The following is a 21,495-nucleotide window of genomic DNA, read 5'->3' as shown; positions in this document are numbered from 1 at the left end:
CCATTAAATTGCATTTTGTCTATAACGTGTCGCTGGCAATCAATAAATTAAACAACCTGTATGTCCAATGCCATGCAACGTAACAGCAAAGAAAAGTAACAACAAGGTCAGCGCTCAACAGCAGCCGAAGAGTTAATAGCAACAACAGCGCTGTAAGTTAACAGTATGTTAAACAACGGTCGCTCATACACCTGCCATTCCACTGGAAGCTGCTAACTGTTAGCTGCTGGTTGACCGACTGCGAATGACGTTGAGTGAAAGCAGCGGCGACAAGAAACCGTTGTATGCACAGCACATTCTCCACACCACAAGTGGCAGCTGCTGCTGCGAAAGCGCCAAGCACACACACAGCAAGATCGTTGCTACATACAAAGCAAATGCTGAGCTGCAGAGCTTATGAGAAGAGAATGAAGAAGAAGAAGCAGCAGCACAGCAGCTGGAACTGCTACTAGACCAGAAGAAGCGTCAGTCTAACGAAAGAAAGTAACGCTTTGGATCGCGTATTTCGCGTTCGTCATTCGTTGCGTGCACACGTGTTCTCGGCTGCGTCTCGCTAAAAACCGTTATTACTAGCTCTAACTCTAACTCTAACTAACTAACTGATATACAATTTAGACTGGCTGAATTCAGTAGACACTAGACGCTCGAGTGTAGTTAGTACAAGCAGACGTTTGAAAAGAAACAACAATAAAAACTAACAAACTAAATAAATAAATAAAAGAAGGAAGGAATAAAAAGTAGAAAAAAAAGTGTTGAAGAACAAGTGGTGCTGAACGCACAAGCTAGCGAAAGACCGTCCAAGCATACAGTAAGCACAGAAAGAACAATCAAACACAGAGTCACAGAGCCAACAACTACGGCGCTCCACTTCTCTGGCGAAAGACTGCTGTTGCTTGCTTGCTGTTGACTCGTTGGCGCATAACTGTTGTTTTTTACGTTTTTGTTGTTAGTTTGTTCTTTGGAGTGTGTGTGTCTGGTGTTGTTGTGCAGACCAAAAGCAAAAAAAAAACAGCAATTTCCTAGAAAAAAATTTAAAATAAAAAAAATTGGAAAAATAAAATAAAATTTAAAGTAGCGATCACACTGTGGCTTAGAAGCAACTTCTAAAAAAAAAACAAAAACAAAATAACCAAAAAAAATCTAAAAAACTAAGAACCAGCAAGTGTACATTAAAAAAAAAACATTTGCAATCTCAACGATCAACGCCAACAGCCAACAACCGCGTTCCATCGCCAACACCATCATCTCGTTGTAATCAACGAAGCAAAGCAACTCTGCGTTGGAGCCCATCCTGGTGAGCCGGCAAGTGTGTTTTTAATAAGGTGCGAATTACACTGCTACTCAGCATACAACTGAGTTTTTATCATTAAATTTTTTTATTATTTTAAAGCAACAACAAGCACAAACAAAAAAAACAAAAAACAACAAGTAAAACTGAAATCACATAAAATTCAGTTGAGCATTAAAACCAAGAACGCATTGCTTTTGCTAAATGTAAAAGTGTAAAATTGCTAAAAGCAAATAGTAAAATCAACAATAACAATAACATTTATAGCAAATAACTGCATACAAAACTCAAATGAAACTCAGCTTGTGGCGTTGAAAAGTACAAAAAAAATGTAAAAAAAAGAAAGCAGCACATTTGCGCTTATGAGTGTATGTGTGCTTGTTGTTGTTAGTGTATTGGTGTGTGTATGTTCTACGCGTTTGACCGATATTTTGTGCGCCTCTACTTTGTGCACATCAAATGGAGAGTTTAATGATCGATAATTGCGAATACATCTGTACACATTTAACGAAACAACCATTTATTTGTATTTAGCGCAGTGGGAGCCCCCAACGGCTTTATTTAATAAATGAGTATGCGATGAGTAGAGTTTTAGAGTTTTGCTTTGATAATTACGATAAAACCATATCATATACTTAGAGGCATGAGAAAATACTTCACTTCTATCCGCCACCCGTATCAATAATCGTTGGATAGATATTGAAAAAACTAAAAAAAAAATGTAAATTGATTATACATAGATACTTGAGTTTTTCTATATGATAGTAGTATACTATGAATATGAATATCTAATAAACTTGATCTTAGAAGAAGAGGAAGGTTCAAATAAATCTTTAAATGTCAAAAATTTCAGTTAACTGGCAATTAATAAAGACAGGGGACAGGAAAACGCACAGTTATTTTAATTTTTATGCGAAAAAATTAAAATTCAATTTTTTTTTTTGATTCAAGTGTAATAAAATACTAGGTCTCAAATGTGTTTCCCACAGCTGGATGTTCCTTGAAATTATTAATAAAGAAATGTAAACCTTTCCAAATCGACGACTTTAAAAAAATACAATTATACATTTTTCCAATAAATTTCTTAATATATTAAATTATTTGACCTTGTGATCTAAAAATCCAATTTTGAAAAATTTTCATTTCAAAAAAATAAAAACTCAAACAAATATTATAGTTGAATCATAAAAGGCTTAAATCGATAACAAATTCACCCGATGAGAGATTGCTATTTCCTGTTTCCAGCATTTATGATTTTCGTTCAACTCTTCTCTTCTAACATTTTTATAAATATTATTTCTTCGGGCTTCATCCTTGAAAATCTAGCTTCCCTCTCATATAAACCGTAGAATTTGTAAATAATTATATTCGATTTCTCTAACTCACTTTATCCACGCTTAATACGCATAATAATCTAATTTAGAAGGTAGCTTAATTATTCTTTTAAAAAAATATTTTATCTGAATTATAAAGGTATTTATAAATATCGATACTTAATTTTCCACGGTCATAATTTGAATGAGAATGGTTAGTTAACTTTTCAACTAGTCCTATCTACACCGGTAAAACAATATTTTACACTAAATATCAAAAGGAAATAAATCAAGCAAAGTTTTTCCATAGATATGAATTAACTTACAGAAAATTGAATGTGGTATTTATTAAAAAAGCTTTACTTGTTCACTGATGATTTCTTTAGTATGCCTGCTTATTAGTTAATTTAACTTTATTGAATTTTTATGGATATTTAAATTTTTTATTTCATAACTCTAAAAACTATATTTTTGTTGAGTACTCAAATAGCTCGAATGTCATGTCATCTCTTCTTACTTGGAACTATTTAGTTCAAAAGTTTTAGCGATGGGTCAGTTCAGCATTTTAAAGAATTAAATAGTAAATTTTAACAAAATTTTAAAACTTTTAAGAGAGTCATCCCATGTGATGGTCTCAAAATTTTTTATCATAAATTGCTTTCTTAACATGTCTAGAATACGGTAGTAAAGTGATTTATAAAATTCGAAGTCTTTTTAAAGATAGCAATTAGAAGAAGGAGTTGCTGCGCTGAGTTGGCAGCTGGAAACTTTGAATGGGTTTTTCTCAAAACTGTGTTCATTAATATTCAAAAATTTCCAAATTTTCGATGTTTTTATAGCTAAAAATAAAAAAACCCAAAATTCGTTAATTTTTTTCAAATGTACACCAAAAATCCAACTTTTGGTATATTCACTTGATCGTAGTGCGTAAGCTTACAAATTAAAACGTCGATAATTTTTTTATTTCCGATAAGCCAGTTTGTCGGAATCGTGGGTCTATTTTTACGAGGCGGGGGTGTTCAGAGCGCTGTAACTCATGTTCTACACAATCTGTTTAGCTTAAAATTGATGTTTATATTATCGAAATATATGTTAATATATGATAATAAACTTAAAGCTCTCTATCTATTTACTGGTCGTAGAAAAAATTCTAAAAAATCACTAAAAAACAGGTCGTCCACTTAAGACATTTACTAGTCTATGAGTAATTTAAATTTAATTTTTTCTTAAAACGAAATATATTGTTAAGAATTAAATTATTTTTAAAAGATTAAATAAGAGACAAAAGTCTATGAAAAATGTTAAATCTAGAAATAACAGTAATTCTCGATTCCTAAGCTCATTCATGGTAGTAGATCAGATGTTTTGTCGAAAGTTTCTATTTGAATATTGAGGAAGTACCGCTATTCGTACTCTACAAAGTGAATTTGTCGGATTGAAGTCATTCAGCTATGATGATTTCTTATCTACATACAGCTACTTATAGGAAGCGTTTTTTTATATTTATTCATTATTAAAAAAATAAATATCCCGTAAAAAATAGCAAATTTTTTGGAAAGATTTTATAATAAATTTTTTAATAACAATCAAAATTGATTAAAGTCAGAATTGATATGAAAATTTACCACGGCCATTATCAAATTTTTACACGGAAACCTGCTGTATAGTATTGGGCCATAATTTTTAGAAAATTTATATGACAAATATGATTCTTTTTGTATACATACAAATTTACGTCTAGTATCTATATAAACATCCACACAACAGTTGAAATACTGCCAACTTTTCATTTTCTTTCACTAAGAATACAAATTGAAGGCAACTACTGTCACCAATTGGTTTTTGGTTTGATGACAATTTTATGCTTTCTAATTTCTAGCACAATTAGTTGTTACCTGCAAGTAACAACAACAATAAATAAAGAAATGTTGAAAAATAAGTTGCAAGCACAAAAGGCGAGAAAAATTAAAGAAATTCCGCTGATTTTCGTTTGTTTACTTGCCGCTTTTGTTGTTGTTGTTGCTGCGCTTTGTCATTTTCCAATTTAAACATGACAAAGTTTTGGCAACGTCACTGTTGGGCAAGTAATAATAAGAAAAGATGGGAAAAAATAAAATAAAATAAGCAATAAAAAAGTGTCTACCACAAATTGAATATTTTGGTAATTTTGGAAAGTGTTTGAAAACTAATGAAGTTATTTTTATTATTTGAAAATATAAACAAATAATATTTATTTATAATTTTAAATATTATAAAATGTTTAGATTTTAAATTAGTTTTTAAAAACATCATTACTGAAGCTATATTTGCTCGTGTTGTCAAGATATTTTCTTTGTGGGTTAATGGTTTTCAATAATTTTTTACTAAAAATAATTGCTTTAAAATGTGATTAATAATTAATATAATTTACAACAATAATTGTGGGTTATGTTTGATTTGTAAGGCCTTTTGAGGGCTTCTTTAAACGATAATCCATCTGTTGAGATCTTGAGCTTTATACATACCAAAGCCAGATATTTTGTACGTGAAGAACCCTTTAGAAGAGCATGATAATAAGTTATGGGCATACACCACCTTTGATGCAATATTAATATTGATCTTAAGGGTCAAAGAAATTGTAATTGAAATATGAAATATGAACAGTATGAAAGTCCATTACATTTGATTAGTAATCTGAAACTGGCTAGACATTCTAAAATTGCTTAATTCTCTGAGAGAGAATTGAACAGAATTTGTCAGGAGATATCATTCGCTAAAGTGACGTCATTTGTTGCAGTTTTATATACTTTCATGATTTTTTGAATACATTATCACAATAAGTTAAGTTGCCGGAGGCTAGTATGATATTGATATACAATAAGAGTTCTAATTAGATTTTAAAATTTTTTTTAATTTTCTTTTAATAAAGTTCCTAAAACTGTCATGATATATATAATTAGTAATAATACAGATTCAGTCTCGATAATAGATTTTCGTAGTGGCTCCAGTGAAGCAAAACATAATGAAACTCAAACTCGAATATCTAAATTCTGAATTTTGAGACGTGACATTATTGACTTAAGTAATTTTTGGCACAGTTCGTGTAGTTGGCGTGGTATAAAAAAGCTTGATTGACTTAAGAATCATCTTACCAGCCTCAGACATATAGCAGAAGGCTACAATATCTCTTATGAATCACTAAAATATATTTTATTCGATAATTTGTGACCACAGAACGCAACTCTGTCAGATTCTTATCAAATTATCGGTTCTTTTTGAGATTTAATTGAGTGAAGATTGAAAAAAGAGATGATCTTGACATGTTTATTTGACAGTTTTGGCTAGTGGAGAGTTTTTTTAGGTAATAAAGTTGCAAATTTAAATCTAATGAGACCTACATGAATTGGATGATTTACTGAAAAAAAATATTCAATATGTGTTTACATTAATTAAAAGGAGTATACGTTAAAAGCGACTATACCAATTACAGTTGGCCTTCCATAACTCGAAGTTCTCCATTACTCGAACTCTTGAATTGGCAATAGAAGTTAAATCTCATACAAATTACCTTCCCTAAGAAGACTCTCTAACTCGAAGTTTTTATTTTGTGGATTATGGTGATTCGAGTTATTTATTATTTTCAATAAGATCAATATCAGAGTTTTAGTACCGTATAAAGTCAGTTTACAGCTTCCTATTTTTAAATTTATATAATTTCCAAATTTTTTGGATTAATTTATAATATATTCTTAAAAGATTTTTTAAATGAGATTAAATATAATTCATTTTTTTTTCTTCACTGAAAAACTTTAAATAGATTTAAACTGATTGTTTTTGGGAACTAGTTTAATTTTCTGAAAATATTTTAAAAATAATTACAGACTTGTATGGGAAATAAAAAATAGTATGTGATTTTGGAAAAAAAAAATAACTTTTTTTAGGTAATTTTTTTCTCTACCATCTGCCGCAGTGTCAATACATTTTTCCCATGTTTTATAAATATAATTTCACAATTTTCTATATTATTATTTTACTCTTGCCACATTTTGTGCCATTCACATTATCTGTCTATCTAACTGTCTGTCTGCCAATCGTGGCTGATTGTGTCTCGAGTTGTTCTGTTTTCACGGCACAATGCTGCTAAATTGTCAATACATGAGTTGCTACCTCTTGTAAGTACATATGTACATAGTATATAAGTGCTTGCATGACATTTTCCCAACCTTTCTAAGTTTACTATTAATACTTTTATTAACAGTACTGTTATTTTAACGGCTTATTTATTTTTACTTCCACAAACAATAACAAAAACAAAGATAAAAGTGCTGAGTTTAACCAATATTAATTTCTTGTATTGCAAATGCACTGAAGATATATAATATAAGATAAGTGGCAATATTTATAAGTAACTGTACAAGCACAAGTAACTGATAGTTAATAGATAAGCATAAGTATAAATATGTATGTATATATTGGATTGTATGTATTTAAAAATTTACCTTATTTTCTTTTGCCACAACTGCTGTCATCTTTGCCTCATTTCAGCGCATTAAAAGTTTCTCACTTTTTTCTAGCGCGCAAATTTCGAATTTTACTCGCCTGACTTGCTGCGCATGCGCGCACGTTCACTTGTTATTTATTCACATATCTCCATATGAATGACTGCATATATATGTGTGTGTGTGTGTGAGTGTTTGTTTGTGGCTTGTTGCACGTCTGCGCGCTGCATACAGCACTTGTTGCTATAATTCTATTTTCCAAAGCTCAAAAGCCATTCGCGCTTCATTTTTTCTACACTCTTACCCACCATTTGTTTGTTCTTATTGTATTTTTTTTTGCTTGTTTTTGCTATTTACTGTTGCTGTATGCAGCAGCTATTTTCTCCCATCCATCAGTCAAATAGGCGAGTGTAGAATAACATTCATAACTAACGCCATATTTTTGCTGGTGTCTATATATTTCATATATGTGTGTATGTATGTATATAGGTATGTATGAGTGTATATGTATGTATGTGTGTATGTGTGTTTCATTATTTGAAAATTCTACCCCAGTCACAGCGACGACGTCGTCTACTTGACTTGACTTGACGCTGTTGCGCTGTGTGCTTTTCTTCTTGCAGTCACCGCCGCCGCCGCCGCCGCCACTCTATTCATGCCATTGATCCACTGATCCATATTTCTCGGTGGCAGACGCGCGCTCGCAGGCGCTAATTAATAATACATATTATGGCTGTGTGCGCTGCACTTTTTTTTTATCGGTCTGGTGGTTGCATGCCGCACCAACTGCTGTGTGCCAACACAGCGTTAATAGCGTTAAGCGCAAAAGCAAGTAGCCGAGTAGCCTGTTTGGCGTACGGTTAGCTGAGTTGCACCGAATTTCCCCTTCAGTGGCGTAAATGTGGCAAGCTACTATCTATCTACATATGTATACACGAGTATGCTTGTTTTTGCTCGCTTCATACTATGGTTATTATTTTTTCAATTTACGAGTGGGTTTTTTGCTATGCGCTGAGCGCTCACATTCGTTGTTGTTGGCATAAACTAAATCACATTTCATATTAAATTTATAGTTACCTGGAAAAGATAATTAAAGTATATATGTATAAGTGGAATGGTATAAAGCGAAATATTTTTTAATTAAATATGATTTTTATTAATATTTAAAAAAAAAAAATTTTATTAAAATATTCATTAAATTTTTTTTCAAAACATAAAATATTTTTAACAATTCTTTTTTCATAATATATATTTTTTATTATATTATTATTTAATATGTTTATTCAAGATTATAATATTGCAATTTCTTCATCATTTTTAGCAATCAACATTTCATACGGAAACAAGTTGCCTGAAAGGATTACTGGGCTTGTTGCTACTAAGCGCTTTGGATTAATTGATTTACAGTGTTTTTGAGGTGAGTACAACACATTATTTGTAATATTATTATAATATATTTGTTGCATATAATTAAAAAGAAAAGAAATTAAGCTTTCTTCGAAACAAAAAATGAAATTTATTTTCGAAATTCAAGAAATGTCCGCTCTTTAGGGCTTTTAAAAACAAATTTGCTTTATTGATATTTATATATTCATTTCGAAAATTAATTTCTTTTTAAAAGAATATGAAAAGATACTTTGTATATGTCAATAGTATGTACAAGTAAATTGAGAGTAAATTAACAACAACTATAGAAAAAACTAGTATTGTTACATTGAAATGATGCCACTTACAAGCTCACAGCTGCTAATGTGACGTCAGTAAAATATCTAAAGACATGATAGCTGTAACTCTAGGTTGGTAAATTGTTCTTAATCCAGAAGATAGTTGAAAAACAATCAGTACGAATATGGGTTAAAGGAAAGTACCATGTTAAAATATATAATGGGGAAAAGCTTTAAAATACGTTAGAATAATTTCTTTGTTTTTGAAAATTCTCTAAATCATAGAAAACGATTATATATTCATTTCCGAATCAAGCGAAAAATTTTATAATATTTTTTAAAGAAATAATTTGACGAAAATTTTCGATTTTTTAAAACCGTCATAAAAAAACGCTAAATTAACTTGTAAGTAATTGTATATAGACAGCTTCTCTAAACCCTGTAAAGTTCTATGGATCTACAAATTTTCAGACCTTTCTTTCTATGCTTCTTGGCACCAGTTCAGGGTAACGTTAATATAGTGGGAACATAATTAATATTCATTTAATAATGATTATATGAACTACTACAATAAATTACTCCCAATTAGAAACTATAAGTTTATTATCAGTGAGCAATCAGCGTAAAATTTGAGAAAATATTAAAATTATGTCTTAGCAGTACATCATCTTAAGTATTGTGAAAGTTAATACGAGAGCGGTTGGATAAACCCGTATCTAAAAGTTTAAGAACAACGCATTTCCATCCTCCTCAATAATTTTTACGGAGTTACCTTATTTTTTAACAAACTGAATACCTTATTTATTTCATTTTGACGGAAATTAAAATAATCGTAATTTTAAAAATAAAAACTTTAACTTTTGTGACTCATGACAGCCATCGTGAAACCTATCTGCTCGCTACAACAGAGAATATATACCTACCCCACTCATTGCAATGGTATATTTTAATGCTATTCTATCTCTACTTCATTATACCAGTTTATGCGATTTATACCAGTTATTTGTTCGATTCGTCACTCTATAATGTTTTGTCTGTCAAAGATAGTTAACAAGCAGCCACATAAAAAAAAAATTGTTATGACCATCAGCGGCCCTGAAACACCCCGAGTTACGAGTTTCAAGCGATTTCGATGAATTTTTCAAAAAAGCGTCCGCCATATGGGATCCGCCATTTTGAATTTTGAAAAACTGCCACCGGATTCATAATCTGTGACCTCGCAAATCAACGAGGCTGTGCAGTTAATGATTTTTGCTGTAAGTACGAATTTCATCGAATGTTTAAATCGACCATTGAATTATGAGTATAAATAATAGGATTATCGAATAAGTCGTAAAGAAGAAATTGGTAGTAGTCCATGTGACATAATAGAGCCATATTATACCCAACCATGAAAATGCTTAAGAAAAACTATTTCTAAGAATTAAAGTTATATTCCTGATCTAATAATCAAATTCTATGAATTAAGTTTCGAATAGTTTTCTGTTTTTTACTATGGTACTTGATGACGTGCTTTGGCTCCAGGAACCTGTAGTATGAAACTGTGGACGGAGCTGCAAGACTATACATATATTTTCTTTGATCAGAAAATAAGTTAAAATAAGGTCTTGAGTTCATTTACTTGTAAAAAAAAACCTCACTCAAGGAGTTACTGATTTCTCAAACGACCCTCACACATAAGCCCCTAGTACAAGCTCATAATTTACAAAGCACTGTGTAAGTACACCTAGCTAGCGACGTCATTCCGATAAGCATAATAGATGCATTCACGCAGCGCGGTAAAAGAACTAAAGCCAAAGCCATAAAATTGCTATACATATGAGCACTTTTATGCTTTACGAGTGGGTAATGAAAACGGCTTTTACGATCCATGAAAATCAAATTTAAGAGTTATTAGCGAATATCGATGGCAGCAGTGTGTGTTGGAGCTGAAAATATTGCGCTTTAGATATGTTAGACGATAAGTGGCGGCGTACAACGGCTAGAAGAATAACGAACTATTTTCGCGCTCCTTTAATTCTTTTTAAATAAAGCTTTATTAATTAACAGGTGTACCGCACAAATGTGGGCAGGTGAAAATTAATCGTAAAAAATCGTATAAAAACACTTTTATTGTTATTATGTTGTTGGCTACAAAAGGCAAACTCGCAGTATCGGCGCAGATTAAATAGAAATAAAAAAGGCTGGCGTAGAAGAAGTGGTAAATTGAATTGAATATCGCCATTGATTGGCACACGATAGTTCTCGAAGAAAGCGTTAAGTCGAGTTGAGAGCGATAAAAAGACACATGCGAAAGAAAGAAAACAAAACCATATAGCAACAACAACAATAACAATGCCAAGCACAAACAATATGCGGAAAGAGAAAATGAAAAGGTCGTTGAGGGTTTTGATTGATTTGTGGTTTGCAAAAATTTCACACACACACACACATCTTGGGATGCGTACAGGTAGATTTTTGCGGCGCAAAGTGTAATGTGTAGGTTGTTGTTGTTGATTTATTTTTTTTCTTTGCCGCCACTCGACGAGTCACGCATGCGCAACGCGGCACTTGACAAGAATTTCGGTTTTATGCGTTTATTTGTTTGTACGCGTGTAAACGATAATTTATGGCGTTGCTGGGAATATTACTGGGTAGGATTGATTCGTTGTGGCTGCTTATCGAGTTTATTGGGTCACCAAAAAATATTGTACTTTTGTTGTTGTATTGATTTGCTTTTAGCGCATTTTTTGTTTTGTGCAGTTGACTGATTGAATTATGCGAGAAGTAGTGATTTTTTTCAGTAAATGGCTGTAGGGTAAGGTGTTTGTAGATAGAGGTGTGTGCATATAAAAATAGATAGATTTATTTATAAGTGAAATGAAAAGCATTAGCGAGATTCTTCGTCCTTTTTACTTGCAAATTTTAAAATAACGCTAAAATTTAATATTTTTTAGAAAATTTTATGAAAGAAAAAATTTAAATAATTTATTAAAATTATTCTCTAACAAAATATGTAAAAAATTACAATTCTAAAAGTGAAAGATATAAAAAAAATTGTAGAAAAATAAATAAAAAAAGTTGGGTTATGTTAGAAAATTATAAAATTTTTGCTAAAAAAATATTAAAAAAAAAAGAATTTTCTAAAAAAAAAATTTAAAATAAAAATATTCTAAAAAAATATTTAGAAAAAAAAATTCTAAAAAAAATATTTAAAATAAAAATTTTCTAAAAAAAAATATTTAAAATAAAAAATTTCTAAAAAAATATTTAAAAAAAATTGAAATAATTTTTCAAATAATATTTTGAAACCAATTTTCAAAAAAAAATTCGGAAAGTTATGTTGGGCTCTAACCCATTATTAATAGTTTTCATTACAAATAAAAAAGGAAAAGTAAATGGGAAAGACAAATGATTCCAATTGCATTTAAAAGATTGAAATGATCATAAGCTCCACACAGAATAATCAAATATACTGCTAGGACTTATTATATGTATATCACAGTTTTCTCTAAGAACACTAAAATTGTATTATTAGTCAAAAAATATGAAAATGGTTTGAGTCTTATTTTTAGAGATATTAAGCGTTAAGTATAGCTTTCTGGAAATATTGGTTCCGATGACATTAATAAGAAATGATCCCAAATAAGTCGCTATATTTCATAATATTTGATCACTTGGTTAAAAAGTTGGGACAGAGCTAATGTCTATCTTACTGTTAACTTATTATTACTTATTTTTAAAGAAAGTCAACTTAAAAAATCTATTAATTATTCAAGATCATTTTCCAAACATTAGTCATTAAATTTATAGTTATAGGACTCCTACGACGACTTCTCGAAACATCAAACTCATTCTAACATTTCAAAAATATTGAAAACCTATTTTATCCTGTTTATTTCTAGTTTCATATGACTCTGGAAGCATTTTTCGTCAAATTAAAGCTTTTATTAGGTCTACAACTTTGCTTCCGCCGTTTTCCAATAGATGTCTCTAGGGTCAAGCACTGGTCGATTAAATCGATTTTTTTATATCGATCTTGGACATTTGTGTCAATATTAACCCAACAAAATATTTGTACAGATCTGTTGGCAATTTTGATTTTCTTTTTTAATTCCAAGAAAAGTGCGGCTGAGGCTCATCCACTATTTGTAACCGTTTTTATACAAAAAAAAAACTTAAATTTACAAAAAAACGGCGGAAGAAAAGTTGTAGACCTAATAGATGAAGCTATTGTTTGTTTCACCATGGGGTCTATAAGTATCTAAAGTCGTAGGAAAAAAAATTATTTTAATATAAGTCTTGAGTTGAGAAAAAAATAAATGATGATGAAAATATTATGATTGTTTGATTGTGGATATAATAATTTTCTTTTTGGAAATTTAATTTTCAAACACTGTTATATACCTTTCATATTTAACAAAAAAAAAATAATTTAATTGATATTGATTTTCGAAATACTAAAAAAAGAAAAGTACATATATTAGTCATTCATAAAACCGTTATCAAAATAATATATTCAAAAATGATAAGCTTATGCTCTAAATAATGTCAATATTACGCAACAAGAAACGCAAAAAAAAAAACACTTTCCACAAAACACTAAGTTTTCCCACTTTTACTTTTATTGCCATAATTTCTTAACTTCATTTTACTTTTTCATCAATGACCAATCATTCATTGGAGAACTATAAATTGCTCAAAAAATACAGTTAGACCATTGAACGTCACATAGTGAGATAAAATACCGTTGTCAGCTTAAGCATTTGTGTCTGATATTTTGATTTCTTTGTTTTGATTGAATATGCAAATTCCGGTAACGGTGTTGACAAGTAAAAGTAGCGCTCCACTCTCAGTGGCTTGGTATGTAAATCGCAGAGCTTAAGCTGCGCCGACACACAATGGGGGGAATAATGAATAATTTATACAAAGATTTGAGCACAGGTTGATACAGGTGAATGTGTGTGTGCCTGTGTGTGTGACAGAGTCTGTAAGCCGAAATCAATGAATGAAATAGTTTGTCGGTAGCTGTGGCGCTTTCTTTAGCGTAATATTAGTGCCGCTAACTAAAGTAGGCTGATAAAGCCAAAAAATATATATATCCGTAAATAAACAATTTACATTATTGAGTGGTAGCCATGAAAAGCTAATTTTCATTGCTTGATTTAAATACACTAGCTTCCATAAATTTAGTTTACTTGAGTGTGAAGAAATTGCTGAAATAAATTTTCAAGCGCGACGAATTCATTAATATTTTTTTATGATTTGTCGTGGGAATTTATTTTGAAAGATAGGCAACGCTTTTTTTATTGTTTTTTAAACGCTCATTTATTCTCATAGGTTTTTTTATGTGAGAAAGCCTAAAGTGTGTGAGTATGATTTAAGTTTAGAGTGAGTTTATTACTATAAACTTTTTATTTTATGGCGCGGCTGCCAGCGTAGGTTCTAATGAGGTTTTTTGATTTTATTTAACAATATTTATTTATTTATTTAAATTATATCGATATTTCAATAAAAAATAAAAAAGGGAGATGTTGATTATATATCAACTATCTTCATTCATTGAGAGTTTATATTCCTTAAAATGTTCTCAAAAGACAATTTGGGCTAATATCGGATATTAATTTAAGAGTTTTTAAGATTTATTCTATAAGAGTTAATATAATATTGCTGCCAGATTGATAATTTTACTTTTTTTATCAGTTTTAAATGATAAATATTTATATGTAATAAAATTAAATATATCATTTTTCAATAGAAATTTCTAAACTTTGCTTAATACTACTAAATTAGTATATGAACATTGTGAATAATTTCATCATTTCAAATTTAGTGAAAAATCATATTCACAATTTATTTATTTAATTTTATTAATATAACATACAATTTGACCCACATATTCGTCATATATAGTATAAAGTCCATTGAATGTTGGAAACCCTAATATTAGGTATATGGGAGCTAGGGGAAGTTATGACCTGATTGCACCAATTTTTAGCACGGAGAAATATTATTAGAAGAAAAATATTCCCTCCGAATTTCTTTAAGATATCTGAGAGACTTACCTATATTTTCGGTAAAAAAATTATTAGAAGCACTGAGGTCCTTATGTTCGATATATGGAGCCATGAAAACTTATGGTCCGATTTCGGCGATTTTTAGAATGTGGCTGCCATACTATAAACGTAGTATTTGTGCAAAGTTCTGCACCGATATCTTCACTAGTGCTTACTTTATATATTGTAAAGTAAACGATTCAGATAGTCTTCAAAGTTCTGGTATATAGGAAGTAGGCGTGGTTATAAAGCGATTTGGCCTCTTTTCACAACATATCATTGGGATACCAGGAAAATATTACGAATCGAATTTCAAAGATATGGTTTTTGATCCATAAGTGAGCGGAACATTAAGGGGTTATATACAGTTAGAGTTTTCAAAAAATCGATTTTTTTTATTTCATTTTCTTAATGTACATATATTTAAGAATACACACAGAAAATTTCATATCGTTCACGTGAATATTTTCACAGTTACAAGCAAATTTGAAAAGGCGTTTCAGAGTGCTTGGAAGTACAAGGTCCGAGCGGCAGCGCCTTTTTCTCAAAAGGGTGTTTTCAAAGTCGGTGACCAACATTACTCGAAAACGGCTAGACCGATTAGTCTCAAATTTTAACACGACCATCTTTAATATATTTTTTAGTAATTAATCGAAGATTTTTTCTCTCCGATAAATATTTTTTTTATAAACAATTTAAGGCCAAAATTTCGGTGAAGAATCGATTTTTTTTTTGAGATACCGCCATTTTGTCAAAAAATTTTATTTTGCTTATTCCTTCGATTAATTACTAGATTTAACATAATTTTAACGAAATCTGTTTGGTTTTTATTTTTAAATGATCCAGTTCCGAGATATAGTGGTCACCGCAAAACGTCTTTTTTGAGAAGAGCTCCTGGAGATCAGCTGTAGCTCTTTTTCAAATAAATATTTTTACTAGTACTAAGTCTTAAAATACAGTTAAAAGATACCATAATATGTGTATAAATTTTTGGATCAATAAATTAAAAAGTTTTCTTAGAAAAAATTCTGGAAAATTCATTTTTTTTCGGCCGTCTAACTGTATATAACCCCTTAAAGCATTTTTAGTAATTTTCAACCTGACCTTTGTATGAGAGGTGGGTTATAATCCGATTCCCTTAATTTCTATACTATATGAGAAAGTGCTTGAAGAAAACGATTCTAGAAAGTTTGGTTGATATAGCTTTAGCAGTTTACGAGATATGTACAGAAACCATAGTAGGGGGCAGGACCACGCCCACTTTCCCCACAAAAATTTCACCAAATAAGCCACTTCCTAGTACGATCTTCTGTACCAATTTTTTCACAAATTGATTTATGGCTTAGTTATGGCACTTTACATGTTTTCGTTTTCGCCATTCAGTGGTCCGTTTACGAAAGCAACATTCTTATGGTGTCTTAGCAACTTTATTGGGCACTGCTCTCACATTTGAATTATTTTTGCAAAATTCTAACTAAATAAATAATTTTAAACAATAATTATTATAAATTATTATTTTAAAAATATAAAGAATGAAATTTTCTAAATATAAAAATGAAAAATATTTCAATAAATTTCTACATATTTTTTTCTTATTATTTCCTTTTTATTTTTCTTGAATTCTGAAACAATTAAAAATATAGGAAAACAAACTAAAGATATTAGTTTCACACACATATTAAAAAATAATAATTTCATCTAAAAATATATTAAATTCCATTTAAAATCTTCCAAGACATACGCACATCTAACCCCAAACGCCAACCACTGCGCACCAAGAAAATGTCGCGAAAAAGTAACGCTAAAGAATTTCAACTATTTGCAAGTAAATAAACCAAAAAATAAGGCCTACAACAACAACAGCCAGGCAACACAACAACTAAATACAAACAAGCTTTTACTGAAAATTGACCGGTTCACGCTGCCACAGCAGCAGCACAACAAATATTTGACCAAAGTGCACACGCAAACACACACACACAAATCTAAAATAGAAAAACAAAAGACTTAAGCGACGAACTTGCGGCGAAAATTATTTATTTACCTTCATGGGCGCGTGTGTGTATGTATGTATGCGGATGTAGTTGAACAATTGCAAGCATTGCAATGTTGCAACCGAGGCGTTGGAAGACAAGCGCAAATGCAACAAAAAAAAAAAAAAAACAAGCAAAAACATGAAAAAAAACATGAAAAATATAGAAATACATAAAATAACGGCAAAATATTGAAAGGCAGCCGAAAATTGTAAAAATGCCAAACAATAAAAACGAGTAATGAGAAGCGAGCCGTGGAAAAAAATATTTTTTTTTTTATTTTTGCAAGTGCCTGTGTATGAACTAGCCACTACACTGCCTCAGTAGACACAGACGTCTGCCACTAAGACGTAGTGCTGACTGTGGCTTAGCCTGTTCTATGTCGCTTGCTGCACGCCACGCATATCGAGCGCTAGTTTTTCGCGACATTCCATGCTTCCTGCATTATTTGTTTGCAACTTTGTTATCGGCGTTGTTGTTGTTGTTTTTCCTACTTTTGTTTTTATTATTTGTTGTAATTTATTTTGCTTGACTTTTGACTGCATATTTTATTACACTTTACGCTGATGGTGGCTGCTTCTTTTTCTTCTTCTGGCGTACTTCAATGTAAGCTGACTTGCTTTTGGTGTGCTTTTTGTTGTTGTGTGCAAATTTTATGCTTATGTATGTATATAGAAGATCTCAGCTTATCGCACACCGCACCACAGAAGCGGCAGCTGGCAAACAGGACGCGCATGCGCAACGCCGTTTGCTCTCTTTGCACTTATTTGTTGTTATTTTTGTATTTATTTGTTGTTTTAGCAACATGAAAATCCTGCCAGCGCATCGTCGTTAATATTTAACACATTTAATGGCTCATTTAGCTCAAGCCAAATCAAGGCGCAAGCCGCAATCCGCAAGACAAGCCAAAACAGTTCTCGAGCACCAAATCGAGGTTGTTTGTGCCGCGATCGCGCGTTCGCTCCTTTGACGCAGTTTAGTCTGAATTCACCTGGTTGCGATCGCGTATTTGCGTTAATCATTTTACAATTCTAGAAATTCAGCAAATTAACTGTTCACTAATACCATAACTAATTTATGTGCCGACTTACAAGTGGCCAACTAGTCGCCAACCGAACGCGCAATTGGCTAAGCAAACATAGTGGCAGACACACACACAGACAGACTGACAGACGAGCAGGCAGCTGCAATTGCATTTGGCGGCTTACTTTGGCTATTATTGCGGCTTAAATATGGTTCAGGTGCCATTCAAACGTTTTGAGCGCGGAGCGTATTTAGTGCGCAACTCGCCACATACACATATAAATATATATCCACGCAAGTAGACATCTTCAACGCTTTCTTTATTTTGTGTTGTTCTTAATTCAGCAAGCGTTTCGTGTCGTCCAAAACTCACAGCTTCTATTTGTATACATGTGTATATGTGTGTTGTTGTTGTTGTTGTAAGTAGTTGGCAACGCCGATTTATGCTGGTAATTATAAGCGCATTGCGCGTATCTCATTGATGTTGATGAGTTGTGGAAAATGCTGCGTGCCACTGTACATGGTGGCTTTGGTGGTAGAATGCTGTTTGTTGCATGTCGTCGCCGTAAGAACTAGTCTGCACTCCGGCATTTTCAACCTAATTACATTTATGGCAGCTGCAGTACTTCCTATTACTTCTTTGCCTTATTTCAACTGTTTGTTATTAATTATTTTAGTTTCTTAAGTCTTTTTATTTGGGTATTATTGATGCCATTGACTTGGCAGCTGCAAACTGCCTGGGAACTTTGCGGTTAATTGATATGTTTTTTAGATTCTTTATATTTTGGTGATATTTCTTGGATGGAAGTTAGTCTATTATACACATTTACACAATGAGATTAACATTTAACACACAAAATTTTAGAAAATTTCTAAATAAAACATAAATACATACAACACATAAGGTAACATATGGTGAGTTCAATCAAGAGGTCTATGTTCATATCTCCACGGCTTCATTTGTTTAAGGCATTACTTTAATAATCATTCGAGAAGTTGATTAAAACCAAAGCCATTATTCTCTATACGTGTGTAAGCGAAGTTTGCTACCCAATTAATGATCTCGATTTAATCAAAACTGTAATAACTAGCAAGCAATTGAAGATTTATAATTTTAATATCGAAACTGAAGTCCATGGATTATTGGACTCAGAAGAACTACGAAGAGCGTCAATGACGGAAGAACTCACACTAAATTTGGAACGAGCTTACAAAAGTATCCTTTTTATTACATACAACCTGGATGTAAATATGAAATTTGTCGTTTTCGCCTGGAGCAAATTTATTTCAAATCTATAAAATCGGTCTGTGATCACGCCCATTTCTCCTCCGATGAAATAATGATTTCAGCGATCAGTTTGATATATATGACTACACACATATTTTACCCTTAAATTATTTTTATTATTAATATTGAGTTAAGTTGTACTCTGGTGTTTTTAAAAAATATTTCGTTTATTAGAGATGAGCATCATTTCACTACCGGTGATTTTTCACTGTAATTGCAAAATCGCATTTAGCAACTGCGATCAATTTTTGTAAATAACAGTGAATTTCAATCGCAATGGCAATTCAATAATTTGAGTTCTATCATAGTAGCTATAGAGAAGTTCAGTACTTTTTCTCGATCACAGTATATATAGAAGTTCAGTAATTCAGATTCGATCACGGTAGCAATAGCAGTTTGGAGAGTAGCAATCACAATCGCTTTTTGGGATAGCCTTTGAACCTTTCAACGTATCTCGTATGTTTTTAAAATGATGGCCCTTTAAAGTACTCTTATGCCGGTATTCTGCTTGTCACGTTTGTCTCATGTCTCTATTTGTCACAATTGCGAATTGGCGACCCTGTTAGTCAGGATGTATCATTTTGGTATTCTGGCTGATACAGTCTCAAAAAAGTTTACCAAATAGTGTGGTGAAATGAAAAGCAAGCTATCAGCTGTTTATTTTAGATGATTAGAGATGAGTGCATGTTCACAATGATAATTTGTGAATTGATTGCACGCAAGTAGTTTTTTTAACCAAATTTCAGCAGAAAAATGTCTTGTAAATAATTGGATAATATGTACTATTATTGAAAATAATACTAAAATAATTTATAATAAATGCGTAATATATGTGTTTTATCTGAATCAATTGTTAAGTAAATATGAAAAAATTTACCTAACAAACGATTAACAGATGTACTCATCCTTACATTTGAGCATAACGGCAATCGAAGGTAAATAATTGTAAAAAATACAAATTCATTATTTTATGATTATTATATATTTTGGATTTTGGATATATATATAATATATACAAACATATTTGTGTTTTAGAAATCGAAATAATTTCCTAAACGTATTTTCTTCATCTTCCTTGATCTTCCTTGTTGCACAAAATAGCCAGATTGCGCCTACGAGTGTAGCTAAAACATAAGCACTTTGTTATCCATTATTGCAAAGTTGCAAATATTAATACATTATCTCTCTTCTTCTCGTTTTTTTTTTTCATTATAATATATATAAGGCCAATTGCATCATTCATTATTTTGCTCTTGTTTTTCTGTGACCTGGTTTAAAACATACCACAAATTAGAGACTGTTATTGCTCAAATAGAGATGAGACAAACTCGCCAGAATACCAAAAAGTCACTATAGAGATTACGCCACAGATTCGTCTCTATTAGAGACTTGAGACTGCTCGCAGAATACCGGCATTAGTTTTTGGAAATAGAAACAAGTCAGACGGAGCCATTTCTGGCGAATATGGAGCCTGGGGCATCGTTACTGTATTGTTTTTGAACAATTCCCGTTATTTTTTGAACACAACTCGTAATGAGACGAAGCCCAGTACGATCGATTAGTTATATCACACTACTTAGAAAGTCTCTGATTATCCCACTAAAATATAATAAGCTAAAAATAGATAAAAAACGAACCATATCTTTTGATTCTAACACAGTATTTTCTTACTGACTTCCAGTGCATAACTTTTGTTCGTAAATGGTTAGAATAATAATTATAAAATACTGAGCATTTGGGATCCAATAATATTTTCCTCAAATTTTAAATTTGTAGAAATTGCAATCGTATGGAAAAAGTCGCAAATACCTCAAGGTTTATAAAGCCAACCTAAGGCCTTAAGGTCTATACAATAACATGTAGTTTATTGATTGCTTTACCATGTTCGAGGTAGTTGATGAAAATAATTCCCCGTAAACCCTAGTAGGATATGAAAACACGTTCAAGGGTGCTATTGGATTAGACAACTTCAAGAAATATAAAAAAGATCTTCATTGGTATTTAAACGTATGATTTGTGGTAGGTTATTAGTATTAAGAGTCGTTATATATTTTAACTCTAATTAGGTAAATAATAAAATTAAATTAAAGTATTTTCTCATCCTACTACTGCTGTCATTAAATTATACAAAATTTCAATCAAATTGGTTCTGGATTATGATCTTGCCATACTGTTAAACAAACATATTTATTCATAGTAAAGTTGTTCAGTATGCAATGCAATTCATTAATTTAATGTTTTGATAAATTCTCTCAACAATTTTATATTGATTCCATAATACATAACAAATTGAAGCAATTACTGTAATCACACAATTATATAACCAAAGCTAAAAAAAAAATAAAAACAAATAAATAAAAAAGTACAGAATCT

General features: G+C 31.2%; 1 protein-coding gene across 1 annotated transcript in view; it reads left to right on the top strand.

Annotated features, from left to right (window-relative positions):
- The first annotated feature begins 469 nt into the window (after positions 1-469).
- Positions 470-21,495, top strand: part of LOC105209019 (uncharacterized) — a 59,788-nt gene continuing 38,762 nt past the window's right edge. The window contains exons 1-2 of the mRNA XM_054230738.1: positions 470-1,322; positions 8,401-8,496. The gene's annotated coding sequence lies outside the window, so the exon portion shown is untranslated. The remainder of the gene's footprint in view (positions 1,323-8,400; positions 8,497-21,495) is intronic.

The sequence above is a fragment of the Zeugodacus cucurbitae genome, chromosome 5 (assembly GCF_028554725.1).
Source record: "Zeugodacus cucurbitae isolate PBARC_wt_2022May chromosome 5, idZeuCucr1.2, whole genome shotgun sequence".
In the NCBI taxonomy this organism is placed as follows: Eukaryota; Metazoa; Arthropoda; class Insecta; order Diptera; family Tephritidae; genus Zeugodacus; species Zeugodacus cucurbitae.
This window is presented reverse-complemented; position numbering and strand designations above follow the sequence as displayed.